Here is a 12,308-nt window from a genome sequence, read left to right on the forward strand (position 1 = left end):
CAGAACTAGAACAAAAAATTTCACAATTTGTATGGAAACACAGAAGACCCTGAATAGTGAAAGCAATCTTAAGAAAGAAAAACAAAGGTGGAGGAATCAGGCTCTCTGACTTCAGACTATACTACAAAGCTACAGTAATCAAGACAGTATGGTACTGGCACAAAAACTGAAGTATAGATCAATGGAACAGGATAGAAAGCCCAGAGATAAACCCACGCACATATGGTCACCTTATCTTTGATAAAGGAGGCAAGAATATACAATGGAGAAAAGACAGCCTCTTCAATAAGTGGTGCTGGGAAAACTGGACAGCTACAGGTAAAAGAATGAAATTAGAACACTTCCTAATACCATACACAAAAATAAACTCAAAATGGATTAAAGACCTAATGTAAGGTCAGACACTATAAAACTCTCAGAGGAAAACATAAGATGAGCACTCTTTGACATAAATCAGAGCAAGATCCTTTTTGACCCACCTCCTAGAGAAATGGAAATAAAAACAAAAATAAACAAATGGGACCTAATGAAACCTAAAAGCTTTTTCACAGCAAAGGAAACCATAAACAAGACAAGAAGACAACCCTCAGAATGGGAGAAAATATTTTCAGATGAATCAAGTGACAAAGATTAATCTCCAAAATATACAAGCAGCTCATGCAGTTCAATAACAAAAAACAAACAACCCAATCCAAAAATGGGCGGAAGATCTAAATAGACATTTCTCCAAAGAAGATATACAGATTGCCAACGAAAACATGAAAGGATGCTCAACATCCCTAATCATTAGAGAAATGCAAGTCAAAATTACAATGAGGTATCCACTTCACACCGGTCAGAATGGCCATCATCAAAAAATCTAGAAACAATAAATGCTGGAGAAGATGTGGAGAAAATGGAACCCTCTTGCACTTTTGGTGGGAATGTAAATCGATATAGCTACTATGGAAAACAGTATGGAGGTTCCTTAAAAAACTATAAATAGAACTACCATATGACCCAGCAATCCCACTAATGGGCATATACCCTGAGAAGACCATAATTCAAAAAGAGTCATGGGGTTTCCCTGGTGGCGCAGTGGTTGAGAGTCCGCCTGCCGATGCAGGGGACACGGGTTTGTGCCCCGGTCCGGGAAGATCCCACATGCCGCGGAGCGGCTGGGCCCGTGAGCCATGGCAGCTGAGCCTGTGCGTCCGGAGCCTGCGCTCCGCAACGGGAGAGGCCACAACAGTGAGAGGCCCGCGTACCACCAAAAAAAAAAAAAAAAAAGAGTCATGTACCACAATGTTGACTGCAGCACTGTTTACAATAACCAGGACATGGAAGCAACCTAGGTGTCCATCAATAGATGAATGGATAAAGAAGATGTGGCACATATATACAATGGAATATTACTGAGCCATAAAAAGAAACGAAATTGAGTTATTTGTAGTGATGTAGATGGACCTAGAGTTTGTCATACAGAGTGCAGTAAGTCAGAAAGAGAAAAACAAATACCGTCTAATACCATATGCTAACAGATATATATGCAATCTAAAAAAAAATGGTTCTGATGAACCTAGGGGCAGGACAGGAATAAAGACTCAGAGGTAGAGAATGGACTTGAGGACACAGGGAGGGGGAAGGGTAAGCTTGGACGAAGTGAGAGAGGAGCATTGACATATGTACACTACCAAATGTAAAATAGCTAGTGGGAAGAAGCTACATAACACAGGGAGATCAACTTGGTGCTTTGTGACCACCTAAAGGGGTAGGATACGGACGGTGGGTGGGAGACACAAGAGGGAGGGGATATGGGGATATATGTATACATATAGCTGATTCACTTTGTTGTACAGCAGAAACTAACACAACATTGTAAAGCTATTATACTACAATAAAGATGTTAAAAAAATAAAAAAGAAATAGAGATTCAGACATAGAGAACAAATGTATGGATACCAAGGGGAAACAGTGGGCAGGGGGTGAGGAATTGGGAGATTGGGATTGACACATATACACTATTGATACTATGTATAAGATAGACAACTAATGAGAACATACTGTATGGCACAGGGAACTCTACTTAATGCACTGTGGTGACCTAAATGGGAAGGAAATCCATAAAGAGGGAATATATATATATATATATGTATAGCTGATTCATTTTGCTGTACAGTAGAAACTAACATTGTAAAGCAACTATACTCCAATAAAAATTAATTTAAAATAATTAACTCAAAATGGATTAAAAATAAACATAAGACATGAAACCATAAAACTCCTAGAAGAAAACACAGGGGAAAATCTCCTGAATATTGGTCTTGGTAATGATTTTTTGGATATAACACCAAAAACACAGGCAACAAAAGCAGAAATAAATAAGTGGGACTACATCAAAGTAAAGCTTCTGCACATTAAAGGAAACAGTTAACAAAATAAAAAGGCAATGTACAGAACAGTGAGAAAATATTTGCAAACTATATATCTGCTAAGGGGTTAATATCCAAACTACAAAAGGGTTCCTACAGCTCAATAGCAATATACCAAATAATCCAATTTTAAAATGGGCAAAGGACCTAAATGGACACTTTTCCAAAGAAGACATACAAATGGCCAAAAAGTACACAAAACAATGCTCAACATCACTAATCATCAGGGAAATGCAAATCAAAATCACGCTGACATAGTACATCACTCCTGTTAGGATGATTATATATATTTTTTAAAAGTGTTGGTGAAGATGTGGAGAAAAGGGAGTACTTGTACACTGTTGGTAGGAATGAAAATGGTGCAACCATACCTCAATAAAGTGGTTTTAAAAGAAAAAGAAATGTAGGCATTAACATTCTTTCTTTTTGGACTGCAGCTTCATGTTAACACTGTGTTACACTTATTTTCCTCTCTATATATCTGGAAAGGAATTATTTCAATTGAAAGTATTAGATATACAAAGCAATGAGATTTATCATTCTCTTTATCAAAACAAGGAGAGTGTGTAAACCTCTAGAAACATGATCAGAGAAGTTTTCCCACTCCAAGTCCAACCTTCAGGCAAGTGCATCCCCACGACCCTGATCACCGTCAGAGCGCCCACTTTTCCGCGGCACCTTCATTGTTCTACTTAAACAGCCTCTGCTCTAGGACATTTTCTGGTGACCTAATAACCACATTCTCATAAAGAAGGCGTCTGCTTTTAGATTTAGATGAAAAACATAGAAACCTAACTACACTATAAAGGAATTTGCAAATGTGTGGTCCAAGCCCCCCTTCCTGCAAGCTTGTGGAAAGTCTGAACACACCTCTGTAATTTGTTCCCTGCAAATGTGGTTTTAATCCAGAGCAGTGCTTTCTGCACACTCATGTCTCAGGGCTGCTCCTAATAATAGACTGTTCCCTCCCCCACACTCATGCTGGAAACAGAATGTGTCATATCTCAGGATGCTTCATCATGATGCAATTTGCCTGTCAGGCCTCCATCCCAGCAGCAGCTGCAGCTGATTATGGCTCAGCTCCGGGCTGTGTTTTATTTATGATCCACCTCCTCCCTTTCAAAATCCATCAGTACACACTGATGGAAGTAAAATTAGAGACTCCTGGCAAGGCTAGAGCTTGGGAAATGAACTTTCCTCTCCTTCTTTTCAGGACAGCAGTGTTCAGGAAGGCCATGCAGAGGGGCCAATGTGCAGTACAAAGGCTGGGGAGGCCCCCTGTGTGTGTTTCTGATTGTAAGCTGACGTTGAGAAACAATATTCTCTTAGACTTTCAGTGTTTTTCTTCGTTAAATTATCTTCCTCCTTCTCCTGCTTGCCACCACGCTTGACCCCCAAATCTCGGTAGCATTTCAGGTCCAGCACTTACCTTCAACCATTTCTATTTCTGCTTGGGGGTGCTGGTTGGCAAATAGCATATCCTTCAAAGTCAGATTGTCACTGCCTCCTTCTTAATATCCATCTCAGTCTCTTCTAACTGGTTAAGTGTCATCCTCAGCCATTCATGCCCACCCCTCCCCATTTATTCTCAGGTCTGTCATCTCGGGGGTGTCATCCAAGACCACTGTCCCTCAGTGTGTCTGAACCACAGCTGGCCCGTGTTCAGCCTTTTTGGTTGCTTCTTGGACAATTCATCACCTTGACTTCTCCACACGACATTTCCCTAAGATAACACTGTGCTCTTGATCTATCTCTTGAAATCCATATTCATTTTCAAGAGCTTTTGGGAAAGACGTTATTAGCTCGGGTGTTCTCTTCTCTGTGGCGGTTGAGAAAGCATTTCCCAGTGAAGGCTCCGTCTCAAACACTGGGGCTCACATATGTTCGGAAGGCGTGTGCTGGGTGTGCACACAAGGTTGGAAGGAGAGCCCGGCAGATCATTTCTAAATTAAAGGAATATAGCGGGAGGAAAAATAAGAAGAAATGAGAGCACTCAGATGCCAGAGAGAAAAAGGGAAGAATAATTTGATGATGCTCTCCCGCTGCTGTGGGCTTGAACTTGAGAAGGCTCCAAGCCAGCTGACTAGAATTAAAGATCCTCCTTTCTTCTACACTGCTTATTAGAACCAACTACATAATTTGTGGGCCCAGTGTGAAATGAGGGAGTGGGGCCTCTTGCTCCAAATTAATAAGAATTTCAAGATGGCGACAGTAGAGCCTTCAGCCAGGTGCGACCCTTCTGTGGGCAGGGCCTATGCGACCACCGAGTGGCTCACCAATGAGGTTGCCCTGCTGCTTGTCTGTTCTTGGTGCTAAAATGGTCATCACCATTTTAGCCTGAGGAGGAAGAGTGTCCACCTGCCCTCTAAGCACCAGAGGCCTGTGGGAGGGAGTGGAGGGAACGCCTCCTACCTTCACCTCATCAGTATCTGCCTTGCAGAGCATCTTGAGGCTATCCTGTTTAACCTGGCTCCTGGCCCCAAAAGCTCAATTTCCTGTACTCAGACCTGGAAGGAATCCTGATGAATCCCCACAGAGAGGCCTTCCAGCAGACCCTTGGACAACCCCACTCTGGGAACAGCATTCTGAGGAAATTGCTAGCACTTGGCCATTGTTAGCTCTCTGCTCGCGGGAACTCCTGTGGGCTGCCTGCTAGGCTGTGGCTGAGCTCTAAGCAGGCTCCCAAGCCAGGTGTTGCATTTGGTGACTGAAGCACAGTCTGCTCTTTCTTCCTTCATGCTATTTCAGCTCTGTCAGGGGAGGAAGGGAAGCACACACCTCAAAGGGAAGGCTGGGCCTGCCATTTGCACCCGTGATTGGCAGAGAGACAGCTGTGCAAGATGGCAGCAGGTACGCACGGGTGTGCAGAGCAGAACAGGAGTGTGCTGGAGAACAGCTTCCACAGTGGTTTCTTTTTTTTTTTTTTTTGTGGTACGCGGGCCTCTCACTGTTGTGGCCTCTCCCGTTGCGGAGCACAGGCTCCGGACGCGCAGGCTCAGCGGCCATGGCTCACGGGCTTAGTCGCTCCGCGGCATGTGGGATCTTCCCGGACCGGGGCACGAACCCGTGTCTCCTGCATCGGCAGGCGGATTCCCAACCACTGCGCCACCAGGGAAGCCCCACAGTGGTTTCTTTTACCTTAAATTTTACCTGGGAGAAAAAAAAAAAAAATCCTTGAGAGCAGCTAATACATTTTATTGAAGTAACGAAACAAGGGGCTGCTTAGAGCAGAATCATATTTGAAAACTACAGTAATTTAAAACAGTGACATAGGATAAGAAATGGATAGATGAATAGAATAGGACATAAATTCCAGGAACAGATCCAAATATGTACAAAGGAATTTGACATAGGAGAAGAAAAGCATTTTTAAAACGTTTTTTTTATTTAAAAAGGGAAATTGGGAAAATTTGCTAATCATTTGGAAAAAATATTGAAGACCTTATACCATATGGATAAACTGCAGATGAATGAAAGACTTATTGTTAATAAACATAAAAGTAATGAAAGAAAAGACAGATGAGTCTGCAGATACATTTCAGATGCAGGGGCAACTCTAAACAGGACGTCCGAGGCAGAGACGATGAAGTTAAAGAATAATCATTCTGACTTCTCTCCTCCCACCCAAAACACAGTAAATGAGTAAATTAAATGTGTAGATTAAACACGTCTAAACCAGATAGGCAAATGTAAAAAATGAATGATAGTTATCACTCTGTATGAAAAGCATACATACTCTAAACATATATAGATTAGAAAGCCGAATACCCCGACACTTTGGGAATTGGGCAAATAAATGAAACATTTCACAAGCAAAAATGCAGATTAGAACAATAAGTTATTTATTATATATGCAAAAGTGGCTAAGAGAGTAGATCTTAAATGTTCTCACTACAAAAAAGAAATGGTAGTTCATTGTGGCTTCTCCTTTGTCTTTAGATGTGGGGTGTCCTTTTTGGTTTATATTGTCAGCTACTGATTGGATGTTGTGATTTTACTCCAGACTACAAGCTGATTGTCCTCTACATATATCCTTATTTTGAGACCTAAACTAAAGGAAAGCCTTATGCTTTTCTTATGGCAGAGGGCACAGGAGCTAGGAGAGTTTTGGAATCTTTCAATTCCTCAAAAATTTCTGTTTGGAAGTGATGCATAGCAAACATTCCATTGGCCACAGCAAGTCAGATGTCTGAGCCCAAAGTAAAAGGGACTGGGGAAACATATTTTATTCATGAAGAAAGAGAGAGTGAATAATTACAAACAATAATACCATCTACCACAGATATAACAATCATTTTTGCTCCCATGGCATACAGTTACTATTTTCCAACAACTGGAGTAGAAGGTTAATCATAAAAACGGCAAGGGTACAAGGGAGTATTTTATTAAATGCCAAAAGAAAATAAAGTTCAGATAAGAGATGCTATGGGCATTCAGAGAGAGTTAATATGCAAACCACAAGGACTGGGAAAGGTCTCATGAATGAGAGAGGCCTTTAGCTGGGTCTTGAGAGATGATTAGGATTTGGGTAAAAGTCATCCTAAGCAGTTGTAGCAGGATGAGCAAAGTGACAGAGGTGGACTATTTGGCCCTGTTTTGGGGGTGTTTTTGGTGGGAGAGGAATCACTGGAGGCAGGTTGGAGAGCCTAGATTTCAGGCAGGAGACAAAAGGGAGACCTTAGGAAATTGTGGGCAAGATTCAGAATCGAAAAGTTATTTTAGAAAGATTGGCATCAAATAGAAAGGAGGAAGATGTCATGGCCTCAGGAACTGTCAAGCGACACCTAAAACCATCTGGAGAAAGTGCACGAAAGAATAAGAAATCCTTGGAGTTATCCAAAGAAGACCTCATCCAGCTACTGAGTATAATGGAAGGAGAGCTGCATGCCAGGGAAGATGTGATCTACATGCTGAAGACGGAGAAAGCCAAGCCTGAGGTTCTGGAGGCTCATTACGGGTCTGCGGAGCCGGAGAAAGTGCTGTGGGTCCTGCACTGAGATGCCATCCTGGCCCAGGAGAAGTTCATAGGAGAAGATGTGTATGAGAAACCCATCTCAGAGAGGGACAGACTTGAGAAAAAAACAGAAGGAAACCTACCGGCGCATGCTAGAGCAGCTGCTGCTGGCCAAGAAGTGTCACTGACACACGGTGTACGAGCTGGAGAACGAAAAGCACAAACACACGGACTACATGAACAAGAGTGACGACTTCACCAACCTGCTGGAGCAGGAGCGGGAGAGGTTGCAAAAACTCCTTGAACAAGAAAAGGCTTACCAAGCCCGCAAGGAAAAGGAAAATGCTAAGCGGCTCAACAAACTGAGAGATGAGCTTGTGAAACGCAAGTCCTTCGCACTCATGCTGGTGGATGAAAGGCAGATGCATATCGAGCAACTTGGCCTGCAAAGCCAGAAAGTACAGGACCTGCCTCAGAAACTGAGGGAAGAGGAAGAAAAGCTCAAAGCCATCACTTCTAAATCCAAAGAAGACAGGCAGGAATTGCTCAAGTTGGAAGTGAATTTTGAACACAAGGCTTTGAGGTTTTCCCAGGAGCATGAAGAGATGAAGGCTAAGTTGGCCAATCAGGAGTCTCACAACAGGCGGCTCAGACTCAAGCTCGTTGGCTTGACTCAAAGAATCGAGTAGCTGGAAGAGACCAACAAAAATCTTTGAAAGGCAGAAGTAGAACTTCAGGAACTAAGAGATAAAATTGCCAAAGGGGAATGTGGCAACTCCAGTCTCATGGCAGAAGTGGAAAAGCTTCGGAAGCACGTACTTGAGATGGAGGGTAAAGATGAGGAGATCACGAAAACCGAATCCCAGTGCCGGGAGCTGAGGAAGAAGCTGCAGGAAGAAGAGCATCATAGCCGAGAGCTCAGACTTGAAGTTGAGAAGTTACAGATGAGGATGTCTGAGCTGGAGAAACTGGAAGAAGCATTCAGCAAGAGTAAATCGGAGTGCACCCAGCCGCATTTAAATCTGGAGAAAGAAAAGAACTTAACCAAGGACCTGCTCAGTGAATTGGAGGTAGTCAAAAAGAGTCGGGTTAAAGAAACGGAATGTTCTGAAAGTCGATTGGAAAAGGCCTAACTAAGCCTAAAAGACGATCTTACAAAGTTGAAGTCTTTACCGTGATGCTGGTTGATGAAAGGAAAAACATGATGGAAAAAATAAAGCAAGAAGAGAGAAAAGTGGATGGACCCAATAAAAATTTTAAGGTGGAGCAAGGCAAGGTTATGGATGTCACGGAAAAACTCATCGAAGAAAGAAAGAAGCTTTTAAAACTGAAATCTGAAATGGAGGAAAAGGTATACAATTTGACAAAAGAGAGAGGTGAGTTAATAGGCAAACTGAAAAGTGAAGAAGAAAAATCCTCTGAATTAAGCTGCAGTGTTGACTTATTAAAGAAGAGACTTGATGGGATCGAGGAAGTGGAGGGAGAAATAACAAGAGGAAGGTCTCGAAAAGGACCTGAGCTCACCTGCCCAGAAGATAACAAAATTAAGGAGCTAACACTTGAAATTGAGAGACTGAAAAAACGTCTCCAACAATGGGAGGTGGTGGAAGGGGATATGATGAAGACAGAAGATGAACGGCCAGCTGGAGCAGAAATTTAGAAGCGAGAAGGATAAGGCCAACTTCCTCTCAACAGCTGGAGGAGATAAAACACCAAATCGCCAAGAATAAAGCAATAGAGAAAGGTGAGGCGGTGAGCCAGGAGGCCGTGCTGAGACACAGATTTCGGCTGGAAGAAGCTAAAAGTCGAGACTTAAAAGCAGAAGTCCAAGCCCTTAAAGAGAAGATTCATGAACTGATGAACAAAAAAGATCAGCTTTCTCAGCTCCAAGTGGATTATTCTGTCCTTCAACAAAGATTTATGGAAGAAGAAAATAAGAACAAGAACATGGGGCAGGAACTCCTCAATGTGACCAAAGAGTTGGAGCTGTCCAAGCGGTACGGCCGCGCTCTCCGACCCAGTGTGAACGGGAGGAGGATGGTGGATGTCCCCGTGACGTCCACCGGTGTCCAGACGGATGCTGTTGGCAGCGAAGCGGCGGAGGAGGACACGCCAGCAGTGTTTATACGCAAATCCTTTAAAGAAGAAAACCGTATCATGAGTAACCTTCGACAGGTGGGACTGAAGAAACCGATGGAACATTCCTCTGTCCTAGACAGGTATCCGCCCGCGGCCAACGAGCTCACCATGAGGAAGTCTTGGATTCCATGGATGAGGGAAAGGGAGAATGGGCCCCCGGTGACTCAAGAGAAGGGGCCTCGAGCCGGTTCCAGCCCGGGGCACCCAAGAGAGCTGGTTCTTTCGCCCAAGCAGGGCCAGTCCCTGCACATTCGAGTGACGCCAGACCGTGAGAACAGCACTGCCACTTTGGAGATTACGAGCCCCACGGCGGAAGAATTTTTTTCCAGTACCACGGTCGTTCCCACCCTAGGGAATCAGAAACCGAGGATAACCCTTATCCCATCACCAAATGTCATGTGTCAGAAACAGAAAAGCAGAGATGCTACTCTGAGCGCGGAGCGAGCCATGTCCCCAGTCACAATTCAGAAAGCGGAAGGGTTTGCGGACAGGCCCACATCCCCCTTTCAGATCATGACCGTGTCCACATGGGCGGCCTCGGCGGACATCGCTGTCCCTCCCGAATCCCAGGAAATGCCCGTGGGAAGGACTGTCCTCAAGGTCACCCCGGAGAAGCAGACTGTGCCAACCCCTGTCCGGAAGTACAACTCCAATGCCAATATCATAACCCCGGAAGACAATAAAATTCACATTCACTTAGGTTCTCAGTTTAAGCGAGCCCCTGGGACTTCAGCTGAAGGAGCAAGCCCGGTGATCACTGTCCGACCTGTCAACATGACGGCGGAGAAGGAGGTGTCCACCGGCACCGTCCTTGGCTTGCCCAGGAGCCACTGGCGCGAGCAAAGTGACCAGCACCATCACCATTACACCGCTCACGACCTCATCGGCCAGAGGAACCCAGTCAGTGTCGGGACAAGACGGGTCATTCCAGCGGCCTACAACCACCCGCATTCCTATGTCAAAAGGTATGAAAGTAGGAAAGGTAGTAGTGGCAGCCCCAGGAGCAGGAAATCTGACCAAATTCGAGCCTCGAGCTGAGACTCAGTCTATGAAAATAGAGCTGAAGAAATCTGCAGCCGGCAGCGCTACCTCTCCTGGAGGGAGGAAGGGCTGAGGGCAGTGGTGGAGGGTGTATGTCGTGCAGATGTTACTGCTGCCCTCTGTTCGTGCCAACTCTCTACATGTACTAATTTAAGTTTTCAATATCTTGTTCATAAAATAATCAACGAATAGCCATGTGTCTTTCCTATTTTGTGGATTTGTTTTGACGCCGGGGAACAGAAGTAACTTGCAAAACTCCCGTGTGCTGTGTGCTTTGCGGAGGATGCTGGGCCCGAGGCAGGGCCTAACTTCTAGACCCAGTTTTGCTTCTAGAAAGTGGACCCATTAGTTAAATCGGTAAGATATGGGGAATGGATCACAGCCTCTCCAAAGCCGGCTCCTAATTGTAAATCAAATATAATAGGCTTTGTTCCACCATAGTTGTTTTTTCAAAAACTCTTTTATGAAATAGGAAATAGGTTAACAATTGTCATTTGCCTCTATCAGATTCCAAATTTGCTTCATGTGCTGGAAAACAAACAAACAAACAAACAAAAACCCCCAAACAAAACTCATCTCCTAGTTATCACAGGGCCTGGACCTCTAAGGTTTTGCAAAAACAAAAGCCTCTGAGACAATTTCAGGAAACAGTTTGAATATGAAATAAAATGGAAACGAAATATGGAATACTAAAAACAGAGCTTTACTTATTTGTGTGAGTGTATATTGTAAAGATTTTGGAATTTTAGAACCGTTAATGTCAGACTCATGCTCTTTTCAAGTGTGCAACTGATTTAAATTGTACAGCAGTTTGAATAGAGCTGCCAAATGGCCCTTTATAGCTCAAGAGAGGTTGTAATGGATAGAAAATAGTGACAGTAAATTTTGATACATTGTTGCCAAGAAATAAAATGACATCATGCTTAAAAAAAAAAGAAATGGTAATCGTGTGACATAATGCAAGTGTTAGCTAAGGCTACTGCTACCATGGTAATCATTGTGCAATATATAAGTGTATCAAATCAACACTTTGTACACCTTAAACTTACACAATGTTATATGTCAATTATAGCTCAATAAACTTGGGAAAAAAAGAAAAAAAAAACCCAATGAGTTATCTTCCTCTTCTTAACCTGGCAAAGATATTATATGTTAGTAATATCTGGACAAACGTCTATCAATAGTAGAATAGATAAATAATGGAGGGATAAAGTAAAAGTCCAAAAATAAGAGATTTGTCGAAAAAGCTTTGATACGTCTGTAGTGAAGGAACCCCAGAGGTCATTAAAAATGACATCATACAGAAAGATATTGAAAATACCAGATGACTTTAATTAAATTCTCTTTGTGTATCCTGTGGCTGCCAAAGTGTTGCAGTCTCTGCTGTGGTGTTTAAAACCTGGGTGTTTCTATTCAGTGAATTAGTCCCCTACCCCTAACATTACTGTGAGGTTGATCTCCATAGGATTGACCAGTTGTGCAATTCATCAAGACAATCAAGGAGGATCTGATTTTGGATTTAATATGGTCGTTTCATATGCATTAAGAACCAAGAAGTGCTCAGCCCAGTGCTGGTCCTGTGGAGATGGCTAATATGGAGAGCAGGTTTTCCTCCTTCCCTCCCTCCTTTCCTCCTTTCTTCCTTCCTGCTTGCTCTGTTTTTCTGCCTTTCTCTTTTTTTTTCTGCTTACCTTATATCCTTCTCTGATACATTTTTTCTTTTATGTCCTCCTTCATGTAATCAGCTTTGCCCTGTACTCAAC

The 12,308-nt window shown here is 43.2% G+C and overlaps 1 pseudogene; it reads left to right on the top strand.

Moving 5' to 3' along the window:
• Positions 1–7,540: 7,540 nt before the first annotated feature.
• On the top strand, positions 7,541–10,618 carry LOC131761219 (filamin-A-interacting protein 1 pseudogene; annotated as a pseudogene).
• The last annotated feature ends 1,690 nt before the right edge of the window (positions 10,619–12,308 follow it).

The sequence above is a fragment of the Kogia breviceps genome, chromosome 8 (genome assembly GCF_026419965.1).
Source record: "Kogia breviceps isolate mKogBre1 chromosome 8, mKogBre1 haplotype 1, whole genome shotgun sequence".
Classification (NCBI taxonomy): Eukaryota; Metazoa; Chordata; class Mammalia; order Artiodactyla; family Physeteridae; genus Kogia; species Kogia breviceps.